At 44.3% G+C, this 21,671-nt stretch overlaps 1 protein-coding gene across 1 annotated transcript in view; it reads right to left on the bottom strand.

Moving 5' to 3' along the window:
* Positions 1-9,562, bottom strand: part of slitrk6 (SLIT and NTRK-like family, member 6) — a 31,215-nt gene extending 21,653 nt beyond the window's left edge. The window contains exon 1 of the mRNA XM_038818540.1: positions 8,994-9,562. The gene's annotated coding sequence lies outside the window, so the exon portion shown is untranslated. The remainder of the gene's footprint in view (positions 1-8,993) is intronic.
* Between the last annotated feature and the right edge of the window lie 12,109 nt (positions 9,563-21,671).

Raw genomic sequence — 21,671 nt, 5'->3', positions numbered from 1 at the left:
TTGCTGGTTCGCCCAGCATTTATTGCCGATCCCCAATTATCTTGAAGAAGGTGAGCTGCCTTCTTGAACAGCTGCAGTCCATGAGCTGTTGAGGAGGGAGTTCCAGAGTTTTGACCCAGCGACAGTGAAGGAATGGCAATATATTTCCAAGTCAGAATGGTATGTGGCTTGGAGGGGAACTTGCAGGTAGTGGCGTTCCCATGCATCTGTAGCCCTTGATCTTCTAGGTGGTAGAGGTCAAGGGTTTCTAAGGTGTTGTTGAAGGAGACAATGCCTTGAGGTGCTGTTAAATTTGTAATGACATTGTGTATTTTATTGTGATAGTGAGACAGCTTTATAAAATAAATGTTCCTTCTTTTTCTATACAATTTCTCTTTTCTTAAACAGATTTCTTGCCATCAATAGTGAAAAAAGTGGGCAGTACAAGGGCTCTGTGACATCTGCCGACTTATCTCAGAAACCAGCACGAAAAAGGGTGAAGATGTTAATGGGAGGGATTCTCCATTTGCCGACACCGGAATCAGGAAACGGGATTGGGCGGAGAATTGTTTTTGACGCCGAAATCGTGCTGGGGGCTGGTTTCTCGTCAAATCGCAATTTCCGGTGCCTCAACAGTGGCATCAATGCACTCTGCACGTACGGTAAACACCTTTGGCAGGCCTGATCCAGTATTCTCCAGGACACCCCCAAAGCTCCACCTCCACTTTGGCGAATTCCCGATGGTGAGGTTGCCTTGTGCATTCAAAAATCATGAAACAGGCTCTGTGGCTGCTGAGGGAGGGAGAGTATGGAAAGTGGCCAACGTCGCCTTAGTTTGCTGAAAGTTGTTATGCTGGCCGGGGCTTCTGCCAGGACTGGGGGGGGGGGGGGGGGGGGGGGGGGGATAGTGGAGGTGGCCAGGGAGATTTGCATCTTAAATATAAAGTATCAAGCTGACAGAGAAAATATATAAGGGAGCTCAATGATGCAATTTGCCAATAAAATGCCTTATTATGGCACCTTGGAGCCTGAGAAAATTAAATATATTGAGCTAGATTCTCCAAAAATGGGGCTATGTCCCCATACCAGCGTAAAAATGCTGGCATTTCACCCTGGACTTTCTTTAAAAAGTCCTGAGCGATTCTCCTACCTTACAGGGGCTGGCACGGCCTTCTCACAGCTCTGGCTTTTGCTGCAGAGCCTTGCACCTCCGGTCCGGAGTCCGCGCATGTGCACGGCTGCGGCCTGTGGCGGCTGCGACATGTGACATGGTGGACTTGCACCGCGGACCGTCATCACAATTGTTGGCCCCTCCGAGATCCCACGTGCCTGCGGGTCTGTGCCGTCCGATCGCCCCCCTGGCCGTCCATTAGGCTCCCCGCCCCGGTGATCGATCCCCCCGTCCCCCACCAAGGCGGCTGCGGACTTAGTCCGCGGGCACCACCCGAGCTTCCCGATGGACGATATGTGGTTAGAACCATGCCGTCGGGTCGGGAAGTCGGCCAGTTTTGCGTGGAGAATCGCGCTGGGGGGGGGGCCTCTGTCAATGGCCCCTACCCGCACCGCGTAGTTCACGCGCAAGCGATCCCGGAGAATCACTTCAGCGGCGCCGGTCCCGATTTCCGGGTAAAAGGTGATTCTTCGCCCCCGTGCCGAACGCGATTTTTGTGCGAAGGCTCAGAGAATCCAATTCATTAACTAGTGTCAGAAAGAACCAGCACTTGTATTGTTGCTCCCTGTATTCCAGGCTTGGGCACCAGATATTTGTAAGTTTCTTAAGCTTTGCTCTCCCAGCTATGGAACCTTCTGAATCCTACTGTTATGTTTTGTTTTTAACCTTGTTCCCAACACCTATATGTTGGGGCATTTATTTTCATAAATCATTTGTATTATTATTTGGGTCTCTTTGGAAACAAGATCAACACTGCAATGGTTATCAAAGTGTCATAAAGTTCTCTAATATGCCCGCTGTCTCTGTGTAAGGTATCTGCTCCTCCTCGAATCTCAAATGGAGCATGCAATGTGTACAATCTTACTGTCTAAACAAATAGTGTGCCCAAAACTTTAAATATCCCTATTAATATAAAATCTCAGGCCAGCGGTAGAGTGTTCTGAAATTAGTTCTCAAATCTTCAAGCCAAGCACACTCAAGGGTGTTTCCCTTGTACATAGTGCAGGAATTCTATTCTTTCAAATTTATGTCATGTATAGCTTTTGATCCGACCGTTTACTTTGAGGAGGCTGGTAACTCAGTTGGTTAGAGCATGTGCTTAATAACGCTAACGGTGCTGGTTCAGTCTCTCTACCGGCTGAAGTAATTCTTGAGGCCTGCCTCTTCTCATTGCCCCTTTGTGATATCATGGAAACATGATGAGCAACTCTCAGACAATGAGAAATAGTACACAAAGTGAAGGAGTTTATTTTGAAGTGATAAACTGGGCCCAACTTATCAAAATTGTATAATATCTGATGCATTTAACTGTCTTCTCTTTCAATTGTAGAGATTGTGTTTTCTCATAACTCATCCTCAACCACCCAGAGTGATCACTGTTGCTTTTCTCTGCACCTTTTAAGGGCTTCTGCATGCCATTGCATAGCAGCAGTCGAAGAACTGGATGTACAGGACATTTATTTTAATGGGCCGGGAACTGAGAGCATTATGTGTTTGGTGTGTGAAATCCAAATCCGATTCAATGGACCAAATATTCAATTTTCTGCCTTGACGTTAAACTGGTGATGCAGACCAGCTATAAATTATTGAATGCAGCCGAATTTGGTTTCTAATGATGTTACAGACTCTTGCATCCATTGATCATAATTGCAATGATAATGGAAACCAAGGGCTGCATTCACCATTTTTGAGCCTAAGTGCCAAGGATCTGTGGTATTTTACTTCAAAATAATCGGCGCTGCCCCCTCACTGACCCTGCGACTGGTGAGGGGCTAGCAGTCGCGCCACATAAAACTCTTAGCTCCCACGATAAATATGGATGGAGAATGGCTGTGTCTATGGTCGCGCATGCGCACAGCGACGACCTGCAGCCGTTGTGCCATAAAATATGGTGCCGGCCGTGTGCGACCCTGACCTGCGAGATAGTGCGTGTGGCATGCGACACGATAATGCCATTTCAGAGGGGGCGGAGCATACAAAATCTGCGTCAAAACAGGCACCGCCTCCGATTTCGGCATCAACAGGGATTCTCTGCCTATTCACCGATTACGAAATCGGCATCAGGGAACGGTGATTCCTGCCCCAAGTCTCTGAAAATGATACATCTTCTGATCTGTGCATTGTATAGGCACAAAATAATCTTTGTAGAATTGTATTCCGCAGTTGCGGTAATGTGCATTGCAGCACATGTGAGATCTTTTGAAAATTGCCTTCCCAGACATGGATTATGATGGCACATTAATATCCCAAGTCCCCTTTCTCAGTCTTCCCTGGTCAATTCTATTCCATTCGTGTATCACATATTATCGTGTTAAAATACGCCATATTTCCTTTGATTGCAAGTTCCAAACCTAAGACCTCTACAACCTAGAAGGGTAAGGGCAGCAGGTGCATGAGAACACTATCGTCTAAAAGTTCTCCTTCAAGGGTAGCAGGGTAGCATGGTGGTTAGCATAAATGCTTCACAGCTCCAGGGTCCCAGGTTCGATTCCCGGCTGGGTCACTGTCTGTGTGGAGTCTGCACGTCCTCCCCCTGTGTGCGTGGGTTTCCTCCGGGTGCTCCGGTTTCCTCCCACAGTCCAAAGATGTGCGGGTTAGGTGGATTGGCCATGCTAAATTGCCCGTAGTGTCCTAATAAAAGTAAGGTTAAGGGGGGGGTTGTTGGGTTACGGGTATAGGGTGGATACGTGGGTTTGAGTAGGGTGATCATGGCTCGGCACAACATTGAGGGCCGAAGGGCCTGTTCTGTGCTGTACTGTTCTATGTAAGTCACCCACATAGTGATTTGTAAATATATCACTGTTCCTTCACTGTCATTATGTCACAAACCTGGAACTGCCTTCCGAACAGCACTGTGGGTGTTCCTAAACCACATGAACTGCAGCAGCTTAAGAAAGCAGCTCCCACCACCTGCTCAAGGACAATTAGCGATGGGCAATAAATGCTGGCATAGCCAGCAACGCCCACATCCTCTAAATGAATATATTTAAAAAAAATTTCATTTGGCAGTATTATATTTCAGCCACTGACGTGAAAACCATTGAGCTTCTTTTCTCATTCTTGGCTTCTAATGCTCTCAGCCAGAAACTCATAATGTTGAGTATCAAAGTCAGTTTTATTAATATGAAGTGGCACATGTGTGAACGTGACCTCCATGGGACGTCATCCAAAACATCAACCCAATCTCTCTCACCCCCCTCTCTCTCCTATTTTATATTGCCAATCTTTAAGACAACTTGGCATCCAGTTTTATTTTCTAAGCTTTGTTGTCTACTGCATGTTATATTTCAATACTAAATATACAATTGTGTCAGTCTCAATTCATACGTTTGTTAGCATTTTCTATTTTTCTTTCTATCTACATGCTTCCCAAATGGTACTGATATTTTTCTATCTGTGATTTCTCCCCTCCCATGTTCTCCTCTTTTCCATTATTAGCACAGTTTGTGAATATTCCACAGTTTAGCAAAGTAATGAGTGGCAGGAGACCCTGTGAATAGCATCAGAGGGGAACTGGTAGCATAGATAATACATAAACACAGATGCTTGCAGGTAAATACATAGAAACAGCTAAAAAAAAGCCACCATGTTCAGGAATAAATTTGGCTATGTATGGAGAATGTAACAACTGGAAGTAATGATGGACGCAGATTTCATTATATGGGGTGGCACGGTGACACGGTGGTTAGCACTGCTGCCTCACAGTGCCAGAGACCCAGGGGCTGTTTAGCACACTGGGCTAAATCACTGGCTTTGAAAGCAGACCAAGCAGGCCAGCAGCACGGTTCGATTCCTGTAACAGCCTCCCGGAATGTTGCGACTAGGGACTTTTCACAGTAACTTCATTTGAAGCCTACTCGTGACAATAATCAATTTTCAATTTCATTTCATTTTAAATTCCGGCCCCGGGTGACTGTGTGGAGTTTGCACAATCTCCCCGTGTCTATGTGCATTTCCTTCGGTGCTCCGGTTTTCTCTCATAGTTCAAAGATGAACAGGTTAGTTGGATTGGCCATGCTAAATTGCCATTAATGTGCAGGTTAGGTTACAGGGATAGTGCATAGTTGGTTGGGGTGTGGATCTGGGTAGAGTGCTCTTTCAGAGTGTCGTTGCAGACTCGATGGGCTAAATGGCCTCCTACTGCACTGCAGGAATTCTCTGATATCTATAATTTTAGATGGAAGCCATTTAGTAAACAGAGCATGACATGCTTCGGGGCTACAAACCAGAAACATTATCATATATATGGCTAGGATTCAGCTGACCGATAACAGAATTAGTACAAGAGAGGAGAATATCTTGCAGTCACAATTATATGCCATATTTCTTCACAAATACTTGTGCCATATCTGAGTAGTAGAGGGGTCATGGCACAAGTTGATTTCTAATGGCTTTAAGTCCTAAAAGCTGGCATTACACACGCTACCGGCACAGTAAGGCATGCACTATTCATACCTGCTTCTGAAATTAGTGTTTTAACAATTTTGTGGTGACTCATGTAAATATGTAGGTTTGCAATACAGCATAGAGGGAAATTGCTGAATGATGCAGATGGCACACGATCGTATCAGTTCACTAACATTAAATTGTAAAAATTGCAAACCATTCAACATAAGGGAAATTTTCAAAAAGCGTATCTTGCTTTGCCAATTGGCCATTTAAAGTGACAATCATATTCAGAAATATGATTTGTTTGAAATTCTGAACATGATTTTCCACAATGTGCATTTTTACTCTTGTCTAATCATAGAACATCAGAGCGCAGAAATAGACCATCAAGTCTGCATTTGTGTATAGGTCTGAAATATGATGGCTGCGAGTTTGATGCGAGACCTATACGCAGACACATCCACGCTGAAATGTGAAAATAGTCTTGCAATTGTACTGTAGATATCAGTCCCATACCACTAACAGTGGAGATCCAGATTTTTGACCAATTGTCTAACATGTTGAGGCCAGAACGAATGAAGCTCTGTATATGTAAAGAACATTAGGAGTGGACAGGAGTGTTCACTTTAATGTTTAAAAGATTTGGAGTGAAACTGGACAATACAATTGTTGCATATAAATCTGCGTGTGCTGATAAACATTTATGTTGTCAATTATTCTAATTAAGATGTCATAAAATAATCAACTTAAATGAATGCCTTTGTTAAAGTGGTGTTCAAAGGACTCCCACACAAATCATAATGTTAACATCACACGGGACAATGCCACTTAATTTAATGAATGAGCTTGCAAAGTGCTGAGGCGATTCTATGGATTGCTTAAATCAGCCTGGAACAACATTGCATCTGAGGCTTGTGTGACATAGCTTCTGGAGAAAGTTTCATACCTGTTGTATTGCCCTGAGGGCCAGAGGGGGGACTGACTCAGATGTCAGGTGTTACTGTGCTCTGAGGAAAGTCATACCGAACATTGACGCTGCTTCCCTTTCCACAAATGCTGCCAGACCTGCTGAGGGCTTCCAGCATTTTCTGTTTTATGTTTTACCGGTCCCAGGCTCGCCTCACATTCATCTTTTGACACAGAAGGGTGTTGGTTCAAATTCTACTTCATTTCATGAGCTTAACACTGAGGGCTGACACTCCAGTGCCATGCTGACGCGCAGGTACTTGCCTTCAGGAGGAGATACCCTGTCTGCCTTCTGCAGCAGATCCCATGGCGCCATTGCAAAGAGCATCAAGGCTGTTATTCCCTGGCCAGTATATATCTTTCAATCAACATCACTTAAACAGATAATCCTGCCACTGCCACATTGCTGTTTGAAAGAGTTTGCTCTGTGCAATGTAGCCCTTGTTTTTCCTACTTGCAACAGTTTAGACCAGGGGTGGGCAAACTATGGCCCGTGGGCCGCATGCGGCCCGCCAAAGGTCTTTATGCAGCCCACCAAGATCAAGTCATAAAAAAAATTTTTTTTTTTTTAAATTTTAAGGTTAATGGGGGGGCTGTTGGGTTACTGGTATAGAGTGGATACGTTGACTTGAGTAGGGTGATCATTGCTCGGCACAACATGTGTTTCATGTGAAGTTTCTACTTTAAAATATTAATTAATAAAAATTAATTGCTTTTTTTTCTTTAAACTGAGTTACTTTGTTTTTCAAATAAATGTGTTTCATGTAAAGTTTCTACTTTAAAATATTAATTAATAAAAATTAATTGCTTTTTTTCTTTAAAAACCTTTTATTTTGGCTATTTTAAATATTAATTATTTTACTTAATATACTATGCGGCCCTTTAAAATTGTGAATTTCTGAATGTGGCCCTTGCACAGAAAAGTTTGCCCACCCCTGGTTTAGACCTAGCCCATTGGTTTTAAAACACTGAGAAATCTGGTGGTCCTCGGTTGTGGGTTGGTGAACATTCACAACTTTTTGACAATGCTAAAGTATGGCAATATAATCCTAAATCAAAATCCTGATTAAGAATGAAAAAAAAAGACATTTTACTTGTGTTCTTCCGGTTGATCATCTCTCTCGTTCAGTCATTTTTTTTTAAAGTTATTATTTGTCTACCTGATCTATTTTCCCAATTCGGACTCTAAAATAAACTCAGCACTCCTCTTGCTTGGCTACTCTGAAGGCTAAAACAATTGAAGAAAGGGGCTTTTTATTGCGTGAAATCTGGGATTACAAGGTGCTTAGGGCACAATAGAAATGTTTGCTTAGTCGCGTCAACGCTGAAGGGGCTCTCAATAGGCGTCGCAAGCCCCAAGCACAACCGTCCTAATCGATGCAAGCTGTTGCCAACAGTGACCTGTGCTCCTGACGCTAGACTGCACGGTTGTCACAAGCTGTTAGACAACAGTCTGGTTAACTGCTTACTCGCTCTGACCCATTGCACAGGACAGGATGGTGCGGCCAATGTAGGTCAGCGTGAAGACAAAGTGCTCGACAGAGCAACCTGCACCAGCTCCCCAAACCAAGGACACAGCTTCGCTCAGCAAGAACCTGCCGAGGCTTGATTCCCGACCCCAAGTGGGACTGGCCAGCTTCAGATCAACGGAAAGGCGGCTCAATATCATCCGCGAAGGACAACCTTCCTCGACTGGTGAGCAATGGGGGTGGAGGGAATGAGGGTGGTCCCCTCCACACACCTGCCCTATCCTCAAACACTTCTGAAGGTGACAATACTCCGCTCCCAACACAACAGCGGCTCTTTCCCAGCAGCGCAACAATGGCAGATACAACAGACAACTGAAACAATAAAAGGAAGTTTAAATACACGGCGCTATGTGAAGCTGACTGTTTGCCATCATTGCACTGCCATCCTTTGTCACTTTCAAAGAGGCAGTCTAATTATTCTCGTTCAAAGTTACAGAAGTAAATCTTCTCTGTAGCAGGCTCCAGCTGACTGTCCCGAATGGGCGAGGAATTCCCAAATGGGTCCACGGAAAAACCCAGAAAACGCGTCAACTGAAAAAGCCCCATCCAAAAAAAACCCACCAGCTCATCATCATCGAGCAAGCAGCCTAAACCAATTCGGAATCAGTGGCTGTTTACATCTCGGGTGTTTGTATTTATTGAACACTTGTGTTTTTGTTCAGTCACACAGGTATGTTTTTGCCTCCCTCCCCCCCCCCCCCCCCCTCGATAAATCGATGTTTGTTGAACTTTGCAGAAAAAGATACAGCGTTGGTTTAGGAGCAGCTGTGATGTTGGGTAACTGACCTGACTGACCCAGCAACACAGACTGAGCCTGGTTCGGTCCAACAAGACCAGACAGAATCACACATTTCCTAAAATTGCAAGCGGTGGATCAAAGTGCATTTCCCAGTGGGGTGTGTGTGTGTTGTGGGGGGGGGGGGGGGGGGTTGCAAGGTGTAGCGTTCAGACTCACTTACCCGGAGCTGCAGTTTGACCAGGGTCCCAACTGTCCGGTGTATCGATTGAGGAAAACAGATAATTATCAGTGAGGTTCCTATCACTTCGCTTTTCCCCTCAGAGAACGAGATCGACACATTTTCGACGATGACTGTCAGTTTTTTCAACAGGTCCGGAAATGCCCCGACGCCGGGAGAGCCAAACAAACTTGCAGTTTCTTGTTTTTGCACCGAATCCCAGTCGAGGATGATTCCTCTTTGATACTCGGAAGCTGCGTTCACACTCCAGGAGAACAGACTCAACTTGCTCCTTCTGCAGTTTCCTCAGCTGCTGTTGTGCTTGGATTATAATAAAGACTTGTTTTTGTGTGTGTGTGTGTGTGCCTTGTATAATAAAGGCCAACAGCAGAGGAGAGAGAGAGAGACAACATAAAATGAACCAGTCCAAATCCGCACTGCAAGCTGCAAGCTAATCTTCCCTGGCGTTCTCTTAGCAATCAGATTGCCAGAGGCTTCTCTCACTTGGAGACTTCTTTGACTTCTGAATCAGCTCGAAAGTCCTGCCCCCGCCTCCCTCTCTCTCTTTTTTTAGATCGCTTTAATCTTGCCCTCGTCAGTCAGTTTGCCAGCTCCACCCCAGCCATTTGCATCACCACCACCCCCCCCCCCCCCCCCCACACACACACACACACACACACACACACTTCCCCAGCATCGCAAAGTAGCACCGAGATCGTCCGGAACTTCACGTCGGTGCGGCTCATCTGCGCCTTAGTGGGATATTTTTAAAAAATATTTATGCTTCATTTGTGAATGCAACAACTCTACATTTCACATTGCACCCAGCTCTGGGCTAATCGATGCAGCCAGGAACACATCTCCTGTTCGCGATGTGCCAAGTCCGGCAGTCCTTATTAGAGGGGTAAATTATTAGAGGGGTAATCTTCCGATCAGTTCCACTCACTTTCTCACACCGACAGGAGAGGGGAGAGTGATTGGGGGTGGGGGGGGGGGGGGGAGGGGGGAGATGAATAGAATTGTGTCTGTACCGACTGAACGAAACTGTCCAATTCATTCAAGCCCCATTGTAATGAACACGGTTACAAAGTTGAACATAACATGGGACATAGAACATACAGTGCAGAAGGAGACCATTCGGCCCATTGAGTCTGCAGGGACTCAATGCAGGGACACTTAAGCCCTCACTTCCACCCTATCCCGGGAACCTTTTTGGTCACTAAGGGCAATTTATCATGGCCAATCCACCTAACCTGCACATCTTTGGACTGCGGGAGGAAAGCCGGGATGTGGGAATAATATGCATTTAAACCTGCGACTTCCTGCACCATTACTGCCCCCGTCATGTAGGCAAGCGACTGGATTGAGTTTGGCAGAGAAAGGTGATCTAATCGTGAATAAAGCTAACAGCGAATAAAGCTAACAGCGCAAGATTTATGCACCGTGCTAAAGGGACATACTCTGTTTACACTTCAAATCATTGGATTTCAAACACTTCCGTCCTCGTCGATTCTTACAGTACAAAACAGTGAGATCAAAGTATGTTAACACGTTTTACCAATAAAATAACGCCACAATCGATCACATCTCCATGGTAGAGCACAGTTGATAGAACATTCATCACTGCTAATTTATATTGGTGGCATTAAATGGACCTCCCGACCTCCCAAAGAGATTGGGGAGCAGCAAAGGTCTTCTTTGCAAGTTGCAGTACCGATCCATCCCTTCTCCAAAGAGAAATCGGACCATCCCATTGAAGTGATGCTCATTGCAAGAAGTCTTAACCCCAAAATAGTACAATGGTCTGAATGCCTGATTCCAAACCAAAGTCCCACCCACCCGTTCGATATACTTCTGGCAAATGTAACACGGTCCCTCGGGTACCATTCTTTAAAAACATAAATTGTTTTGTCAAATGCATATCACCCCGCGAACAATATTGGGCAGTCCAATTCAGCATGTTAAATCTGCAGCCAAGCACTGCAGCAGGGGGCTAGTGTCCTTGTCTCACTCCCTGATGCATGTTAGCATTTCTGAGGCGGACTTCCGCGTGAAATTGTGGATCTGGCCACTTCTCTGTGGTCTGGTTCACACAACAGAACGGATCGAAGTGAGAGCGACCGAGGAGCAGGATTCTCAAACTTAATTCAACACCGCCCCCTTCTGACCGCAGACTTGAGGGATTCACAGCAACTGAGTTCCTTCGGTAAATGCTGAGTACACAAGTGGGGTTCACAGCATTGGGCCGTGTTTTCGGAATGGGGCGACCGACGTTCCTGTCCCAAACAGGGGGTGCAGTTCAATGATCAACCTGCGCCCGCGTGGAGCTGATAATCGATAACAAATTAGTCCTGAAATCAAACTACACTACACAGAACTTCAGCCTTTATTTTGAATGTCTTACTTTCGTTTTTTTTTCTGAAGCAGTTGTTCACAATATGCACATTGTCACTGGTGCAAACCATTTATTCCAGGTATTTCTACTAACCCACGTTTGCCCATTTTATCATGCAGTTTTTGGTGTTAAGCCAGTGCCCAAGGCAGCAAAGAAGCAAACATCGAGGAGTGTGGAAAAAAAAAGTTTGACATGGGAAATACATGCCAGAACCCATAGTTTGAATGGAACACAAAGTGATGCCAACGTTTGTAAATTATGTTAGTTTTTGGAATGTAATTTAATGCTTTATAAACCGCAGGTCCTGATGTATTCCAGGTGTGCAACATCAATTACAACTCAAAATGTTGAGGTGAAGTTTCCGCAGGTTAGTTTACAGTTCAATATTCAAATAAAATTGTTTGAGGTAATCATAAATTATTATGCATGAACCAGTGTAAGTGGACAATAGTAGAATGTGTCCTCTTTCCCCCTTTGCGTTAAGAAGTATTTGTGCTTTTAAATATTAAAATTATTAATTAACTGGTGCAAGTTTCATTTGCACAAGTGAAAGTGACTTTTACCACACACAGGCAAATCGTTTCTGGAAGATTAGCCACTCTGAAATTACTTTAATCAAACTAAATGGAATCATTGACTAATTCAGTTGATGATAGCCATGATGTGGAGATGCAGGGCAGCACAGTGGCCTAGTGGTTAGCACAACCGCCTCACAGCGCTGAGGTCCCAGGTTCAATCCCGGCTCTGGGTCATTGTCCATGTGGAGTTTGCACATTCTCCCTGTGTCTGCGTGGGTTTCGCCCCCACAACCCAAAAATGTGCAGAGTAGGTGCATTGGCCACGCTAAATTGCCCCTTAATTGGAAAAAATAATTGGGTAATCTAAATTTAAAAAAAAAATGATGTGGAGATGCTTCTGTTGGACTGGTGTGGGTACAGTAAGAAGTCGTACAACACCAGGTTAAAGTCCAACAGGTTCATTTGGAATCACTAGTTTCCGGAGTGCAGCTCCTTCATCAAGTGAGTCACCTAATGAAGGAGCTCCACTCTGAAAGCGAATGATTCCTAATAATAATAATCTTTATTGTCACAAGTGGGCATGCATTAACACTGCAACAAAGTTACTGTGAAAAGCCCCTAGTGACCACATTCCAGCACCTGTTTGGGCACACAGAGAAAAAAGTTTGAATATCCAATTCACCTAACAGCACATCTTTCGGGACTTGTGGGAGGAAACCCACACAGACACGGTGAGAAAGTGCCGACTCCACACAGACAGTGACCCAAGCTGGGAATTGAACCTGGGACTCTGGGGCTGTGAAGCACCAGTGCTACCCACTATGCTGCCATGTCACCTGTACAATTAACCCTGTTGGACTTTAACCTTGTGTTGTAAGACTTACTAATTTAATTGATGCACGTTAATTATTTTTTTCTGTAAAATTACATATATTTCAATATGGAAAACAATTCTAAAGGCAGTGATTGATTGATTGATTTAATTTGATTCATTGTCACATGTACCAAAGTACAGTGAAAAGTATTTTTCTGTGAATGTTGGTCGTTCTGGGTGAGTGTGCTTATCACTCACTTGGCTCTGTTTCTCGTTCTAAGCTCTGGAGTCGCCAGGTGCCGTTAAGACACCGCCACAAGTTTCAAGGTGAAGTTCAAAGCAATAAAAACCATACACCAATTAGTAAGTCCAAACAACTAGAGTTTATTATAATACAATTATAATAACTACCCATGCACACGCTAAAGGATTAAACTTATTCCTACCGCTAAACAACTAATACTTATCTCGAAGGAACTGCGAGGTCAGGGAACAAGGCCTCTTGCTCTGCTCTTCGGATTGCTATCAGTAGCCAAGGGTGTCAGGAGTGCCTATGTCTGGTAGTGGTCGTTGTCTTTAGGCACTTACTTGTTGGTGGCTGCTGCTCGATGGCTGTAGAAGACAGGAGCCCGGAGACAGGAGACTGAACCATGTGTGGGACCTTTCTTTTATAGGTCCCAGGGGGTCCGCGCCCCTTTGGGCGGACTCCCTTACCTGCTTGGAATCGATTGGGTCTCCTCCCAATCGATATGTTTGAACCCCCCAATCCTAGGGCAGTTCCTTGGTTGCTGGTGCGGTTCTTGGGACCTTTTGTTTTGGGCTTCTCTGGCGCCACTGGGTCTGGCCTTCCATAGAATGTATCGATTTGTGCTTAACTTGTGTCCATTGTCTCTGGGACTCGCCCGGTATTGCCTCATTAGTATGTTAACGTGTTTTCTTTCACAGTGCTGTCTGGTCTCTGCAGCAGTCAAAACCGGTTTCTGCAGTTGTCCCAATACACAATCGCCTTGCAAGCTGCTTGCTTTCCAACATGTCCATTTTTCCTGCATTCTTTGCAATCTTCCATTTTGTGTTGGGCAGTGGCCACCCCAGGTAGCTACATGAACCAAAGCAAATTATTACAATTTGAAGAGCCTATCAACCAGTGCAAACTCACATAGTCAACGTGGGGATATGACCAGCATTGTCGCCAGGGAAGATTTGTGTGGTCTGATCTTAAGCCGGCTATAAAAAAAATCACAGCAGCTTGATCATAGATCTCTTTCATTGTATTTTCAATTCCTTCATCTTTTGCCCTGGTTTGGCCAATGCCTGCTGCATCGCTCTGTCATTATTGGCATAAAGTTGCAGCAAGTCGACTTCAGCATGTTTATTTTAGTTTTTGATTCAGACAGATGTGCTGGCATTGATTTAATCAACGGCTGTTTAAATGACTTGCAGAGTGAGACAGAGTAAAATAACTCAAAGGCTTAAAGCACAGAGTTTGCCCCCCCCCCCTCCCCAGATCGTACTGTTGTGACACTGGTTTAATATGTTTGGAAACGGGATGAACAAATGTGTCACTTTCACAGGTTTTTCTCTTAATGCAATTCTGATGTGTAGAACACTCTGATACTCATGGGGTGTTCTTGACATCTGTTAAGAGCAAATATAGAACAAAGAAGAGCTCTCCTGATCTTTTCAAGCAGAAGGTAAGCCTGCAAGGAATACTTTCAATATTAAAGTACTCCATTATCTAGATATTGCGGAAATATGAAGGGGAAAGCAATCAAATACCTGGAAAAAGATAATTATTATATTAATCTTTAGTCCTTACTGCACCATTCCTTTGGGTCTCCCTTCTCCTGCAGAAATAAGTCAACAAGTGGTTTTGCAAGTAATCCAATAGATTGACAGTTGGATTGATCTTGGACTGTTCAGGACCCGCCCTCTATCTGGGTTGATATTTTTTTCCCCACTTACACACAGGATGCTCACTTGTGAGATTACAGAGGGCCCACTTAATAAAGCATTTGCTCCTGCACTAGTATCTTTGATTCTTCACAAGGATTAGGTTCTGTTAGTGCCTTTTAGCACATCATGTCATATGACCAGTCTTAATGTGGGAGCTCATGCAGCTTCGAAAGGCATCACAGCTAACCGCATCCAGTCTCTTCCAACACTTTACATTATTGTAGGTCAGGGTTCTGTTCGTATTTTGACTCTGTCTTAGGGCGACACGGTGGCGCAGTGGTTAGCACTGCTGTATCATGGCGCCGAGGACGCAGGTTTGATCCCGGCCCCAGGTCACTGTCCGTGTGGAGTTTGCACATTCTCCCACTGCCCAAAAAGATGTACAGTGTTGGTGAATTGGCCGTGCTAAATTGCCCCTTAATTGGAAACAAAATGAATTGGCTATTCCAAATTTATTTTTAAAACAACCAAAAAAAGACTCTATCCTAAAGCCCAGAGTGGGAATATTTATTCGATGGGAATAACGTTATAGGCAAAATTAACAATCGCAAATTTAGAATGCAAACAAACGAGATTCATTGATCAACAAAGATTAATACTTCTCGCTAATCGAGGCATGGCATGCAAAACAAATTCAGGTGTGTTGGTCTGTCTTTAATTAGATCCTGGGATGTTTGGGGTCTTCTTGATGTACCTGAGCATGCTGTCTGGACACATAACGTACATTGAGGTTTTAAATTAGTCAACTTCATTCTAAAGTTCATACATAGATACATAGAATTTACAGTGCGGAAGGAGGCCATTCGGCCCATCGAGTCTGCACCGGCTCTTTGAAAGAGCACCCTACCCAAGGTTAACACCTCCACCCTATCCCCATAACCCAGTAGTCCCACTGGGCAATTTTGGACACTAAGGGCAATTTAGCATAGCCAATCCACCTAACCTGCACATCTTTGGACTGTGGGAGGAAACCGGAGTACCCGGAGGAAACCCACGCACACACGGGGAGAATGTGCAGACTCCGCACAGACAGTGACCCAAGCCGGAATCGAACCTGGGACCCTGGAGTTGTGAAGCGATTGTGCTACCCACAATGCTACCGTGCTGCCCATACAAAAGCCCTTTGCAGTTCACAGACTCTACGTTACCAGTCTACCTTAATGAGCTGAGTGTTCTCTGCTTGAAACAGCTTTCTTTCACTTTCTTGTAGGGCAGTTACCTCTCGCAAGAATACTAAATTCCAACACTGATTTAATATCTAGATCGGAATTTCTGATGGCGAATCTCGTACGTTATTGGTGGGATTTTATGGTTTGCTCACCGCTGGGATCATCCGATCAATGGATGTTTGTCTGGTCCACCACATTCTCTGTAATGGGGAAAAATGCAAACAATATATGGATTTCTTACAGGTAATCCTTAGTCTATACCTGGATTTCTTACAGATAATCCCTTAGCCTATTTTTAAATTTCTTACAGCAAATCCTTCAACTATGACAATTACCCATCGACTGCCAATGTTCCTGGAAAATGCCAAATACCAATTCTGATCTGTCTCTCCCAACAAGAGCCCCCTCTTATCAAGTGTCCCCTTGACAAGGGCAGCATTGCTGCCGCACAGTTCCAGGGCCCCGGGTTCAACTCCAACCTTGGGTCACTGTCTGTGTGGAGTCTGCACATTCTCCCTGTATCTGAGTGGGTTTCCTCCGGGTGCTCTGGTTTCCTTCCTCAGTCCAACGATGTGCAGGTTAGATAGATTGGCCATACTAATTTGTCCCTTAGTGTCCAGGGATATGGAGGGAGCCTGGTTCGCGTACTCTTTCAGAGGGATGGTGCAGACTTGATGGGCCACATGGCCTCCCTTTGCACTGTAGTGACTCTATTCTATTCTATGTCAAGTGCTGCCCCTGACTAGTGTAAGATGCCTGGTGAGTGCCCTATTTTTAAACCCACTTTGCAGGCAGCCCTTGCAACATTCAAACCAAGTCTGAGCCCCAATGTGTAAATACAACTACTAACTTTACAATGCGTAAATACAACTATTGGAGGTTAAGAGCAGACTGAGTTGCAAGTCTAGAAATATAATATCAACACTTACCAAAGACGAGAAGCTTAGGGCAAATGATATTAATCATTAATTAGCCAGTCAGTAGGAAAACAAGCAGTTTCTATGTCATTGGTCAAAATCCATTGTTCACCTTAGGAGATAGAGGTGGCTATTAGCTATTCTGCCGGTATAATGAGTTTTGACAGATTTTCCCTTTGTTATCGCAGCTAGCTCGAAACTTGTCATCTGCAGGTGCCTGGTTTCATTGATTGTAATGTGTTCTCCAGATGAAAGATGTGAGATTCCGTGAGGATTGCTGTTGGATATTTCCAGAAACTGTAGCCAACTTGTGAATCATGTGGAGGTTGTCAAGGAGCAGATCAAATCGGGATGCTTGAAAGGAAGGTACTAAAAATGGAAAGAGCTGGAATTTTAATCCACTCTACTTCTATGAAGACAATGGGACTTGCGACCAACCAGTTAAATGCCACCAGACACTCAAAAACCACCGAGGAGGATGAAATGACATAATCTATTCTTGATTTATATCTCTAAATGTGTTGCAAATTTTCTGAGATGAAATTCAACAAAACTGGAATTACGAACAACTGAAATAAAACCTTTGATTATGTTGTGATTTCCCCAGGAACTGGGGATGTGCATACAGAGTACAATGTGCAGCCAGCACCTGAGCCATGCTTTTAACAGCTTACATTTTAATATGAGGAGCAGGCTGACAGTAATATGAACATAAGAACATAAGAACTAGGAGCAGGAGTAGGCCATCTGGCCCCTTGAGCCTGCTCCGCCATTCAATTAGATCATGGCTGATCTTTTGTGGACTCAGCTCCACTTTCCGGCCTGAACACCATAACCCTTAATCCCTTTATTCTTCAAAAACTATCTATCTTTACCTTAAAAACATGTAATGAAGGAGCCTCAACTGCTTCACTGGGCAAGGAATTCCATAGATTCACAAGCCTTTGAGTGAAGAAGTTCCTTCTAAACTCAGTCCTAAATCTACTTCCCCTTATTTTGAGGCTATGTCCCCTAGTTCTGCTGTCACCCGCCAGTGGAAACAACCTGCCCGCATCTATCCTATCTATTCCCTTCATAATTTTAAATGTTTCTATAAGATCCCCCCTCATCCTTTTAAATTCGAAAGAGTGCAGTCCCAGTCTACTCAACCTCTCCTCATAATCCAACCCCTTCAGCTCTGGGATTAACCTAGTGAATCTCCTCTGCACACCCTCCAGCGCCAGTACGTCCTTTCTCAAGTAAGGAGACCAAAACTGAACACAATACTGCAGGTGTGGCCGCACTAACACCTTATACAATTGCAACATAACCTCCCTAGTCTTAAACTCCATCCCTCTAGCAATGAAGGACAAAATTCCATTTGCCTTCTTAATCACCTGTTGCACTTGTAAACCAACCTTCTGTGACTCATGCACTAGCACACCCAAGTCTCTCTGAACAGCAGCATGCTTTAATATTTTATCGTTTAAATAATAATCCCGTTTGCTGTTATTCCTACCAAAATGGATAACCTCACATTTGTCAACATTGTATTCCATCTGCCAGACCCTAGCCCATTCACTTAACCTATCCAAATCCCTCTGCAGACTTCCAGTATCCTCTGCACTTTTCGCTTTACCACTCATCTTAGTGTCATCTGCAAACTTGGACACATTGCCCTTGGTCCCCAACTCCAAATCATCTATGTAAATTGTGAACAATTGTGGGCCCAAAACGGATCCCTGAGGGACACCTCTAGCTACTGATTGCCAACCAGAGAAACACCCATTTATCCCAACTCTTTGCTTTCTATTAATTAACCAATCCTCTATCCATGCTACTACTTTACCCTTAATGCCATGCATCTTTATCTTATGCAGCAACCTTTTGTGTGGCACCTTGTCAAAGGCTTTCTGGAAATCCAGATATACCACATCCATCGGCTCCCCGTTATCTACTGCACTGGTAATGTCCTCAAAAAATTCCACTAAATTAGTTAGGCATGACCTGCCCTTTACGAACCCATGCTGCGTCTGCTCAATGGGACAATTTCTATCCAGATGCCTCGCAATTTCTTCCTTGATGATAGATTCCAGCATCTTCCCTACTACCGACGTTAAGCTCACTGGCCTATAATTTCCTGCTTTCTGCCTACCTCCTTTTTTAAACAGTGGCGTCACGTTTGCTAATTTCCAATCCACCGGGACCACCCCAGAGTCTAGTGAATTTCGGTAAATTATCACCTGTGCATCTGCAATTTCCCTAGCCATCTCTTTTAGCACTCTGGGATGCATTTCATCAGGGCCAGGAGACTTGTCTACCTTTAGCCCCATTAGCTTGCCCATCACTACCTCCTTATTGATAAAAATCCTCTCAAGGTCCTCACCTGTCATAGCCTCATTTCTATCAGTCGCTGGCATGTTATTTGTGTCTTCCACTGTGAAGACCGACCCAAAAAACCTGTTCAGTTCCTCAGACATTTCCTCATTTCCCATTATTAAAACTCCCTTCTCATCCTCTAAAGGACCAATATTTACCTTAGCCACTCTTTTTTGTCTTATATATTTGTAAAAACTTTTACTGTCTGTTTTTATATTCTGAGCAAGTTTACTCTCATACTCTATCTTACTCTTCTTTATAGCTTTTTTAGTAGCTTTCTGTTGCCCCCTAAAGATTTCCCAGTCCTCTAATCTCCCAGCAATCTTTGCCACTTTATATGCTTTTTCCTTCAATTTGATACTCTCCCTTATTTCCTTAGATATCCACGGTCGATTTTCCCTCTTTCTTCCGTCCTTCCTTTTTGTTGGTATAAACCTTTGCTGAGCACTGAAAAATCGCTTGGAAGGTTCTCCACTGTTCTTCAACTGTTCCACCATAAAGTCTTAGCTCCCAGTCTACCTTAGCTAGTTCTTCTCTCATCCCCTTGTAATCTCCTTTGTTTAATCACAAAACACTAGTATTTGATTTTACTTTCTCACCCTCCATCTGTATTTTAAATTCCACCATATTGTGATCGCTCCTTCCGAGAGGATCCCTAACTATGAGATCATGAATCAATCCTGTCTCATTACACAGGACAAGATCTGTTAACTCACCTTCAAAACATTGACAATTGAGTTTAGAAAGCCCCTTCAATGTACTACTTGAAATCTTTTGAATTTGACATGGCCATGCTATTTTACAGTTTGATGAGATTGTCCAATAAGTAAGTCTGCCAGGTATGCCAGGAAACCCACTAGGTTGACCCTTTGTCTGTACTCAGAGAAATTATCTCAGCGAAGACAGCAATATGGATGTTATGATTAGCTTCATTAGGGGGAATTGCTCCTCATTTTTCTCTGATGACTTGTACAGAAAGTTATATGGAGTTAGCAGAAGAGAACTTGTCTTCGCTGAAACATGTTCCAATGATTGACAAGCCTGTCAGCACTCACTGTCAGGACTTCCATATCAGAGTGAGAACAAAGAAGAAAGCAAAGTACAGCACAGGAACAGGCCCTTTGGCCCTCCAAGCCTGTGCCGACCATGCTGCCCGTCTAAACTAAAATCTTCTACACTTCCTGGGTCCGTATCCCTCTATTCCCATCCTATTCATGTATTTGTCAAGGTGCCCCTTAAATGTCACTATCGTCCCTGCTTCCACCACCTCCTCCGGCAGTGAGTTCCAGGCACCCACTACCCTCTGTGTAAAAAACTTGCCTCGTACATCTCCTCTAAACCTTGCCCCTCGCACCTTAAACCTATGCCCCTAGTAATTGACCCCTCTACCCTGGAAAAAAGGCTCTGACTATCCACCCTGTCTATGCCCCTCATAATTTTGTAGACCTCTATCAGGTCGTCCCATTCATCCCAGTGAGAACAAATCAAGTTTATGCAACCTCTCCTCATAGCTAATGCACTCCATACCAGGCAACATCCTGATAAATCTCTTGTGCACCCTCTCTAAAGCCTCCACATCCTTCTGGTAATGTGGCAACCAGAATTGAACACTATACTCCAAGTGTGGCCTAACTGAGGTTCTATACATCTGCAACATGACTTGCCAATTCTTATACTCAATGCCCTGGCCAATGAAGGCAAGTATGCCGTATGCCTTCTTGACTACCTTTTCCACCTGTGTTGCCCCTTTCAGTGACCTGTGGACCTGTACACCTAGATCTCTCTGACTGCCAATACTCTTGAGGGTTCTACCATTCACTGTATATTCTCTACCTGCATTAGACCTTCCATTACCTCACATTTGTCCGGATTAAACTCCATCTGCCATCTCTCAGCCCAAGTCTCCAAACGATCTAAATCTTGCTGTATCCTCTGACAGTCCTCATCGCTAACCGCAATTCCACCAACCTTTGTGTCGTCTGCAAACTTACTAATCAGACCAGTTACATTTTCCTCCAAATCATTTATATATACTACGAACAGCAAAGGTCCCAGCACTGATCCCTGCGGAACACCACTAGTCACAGCCCTCCAATCAGAAAAACGCCCTTCCATTGCTACTCTCTGCCTTCTATGACCTAGCCAATTCTGTATCCATCTTGCCAGCTCACCTCTGATCCCGTGTGACTTCACCTTTTGTACCTGTCTGCCATGAGGGACCTTGTCAAAGGCCTTACTGAAATCTATATAGACAACATCCATGGCCCTACCTGCATCAATCATCTTTGTGACCTCTTTGAAAAACTCTATCAAGTTAGTGAGACACGACCTCCCCTTCACAAAACCGTGCTGCCTCTCACTAATATGTCCATTTACTTCCAAATGGGAGTAGATCGTGTCTCGAAGAATTCTCTCCAATACTATCCCTACCACTGACATAAGGCTCACCGGGCTGTAGTTCCCTGGATTATCCTTGCTACCCTTCTTAAACAAAGGAACAACATTGGCTACGCTACAGTCGTCAGGGACATCACCTGAAGACAGTGAGGAGCGAAAG

The sequence above is a fragment of the Scyliorhinus canicula genome, chromosome 14 (assembly GCF_902713615.1).
Source record: "Scyliorhinus canicula chromosome 14, sScyCan1.1, whole genome shotgun sequence".
In the NCBI taxonomy this organism is placed as follows: domain Eukaryota; kingdom Metazoa; phylum Chordata; class Chondrichthyes; order Carcharhiniformes; family Scyliorhinidae; genus Scyliorhinus; species Scyliorhinus canicula.
Note: the sequence above shows the minus strand (reverse complement) of the source record. Positions and strands in the feature narration are given on the sequence as shown.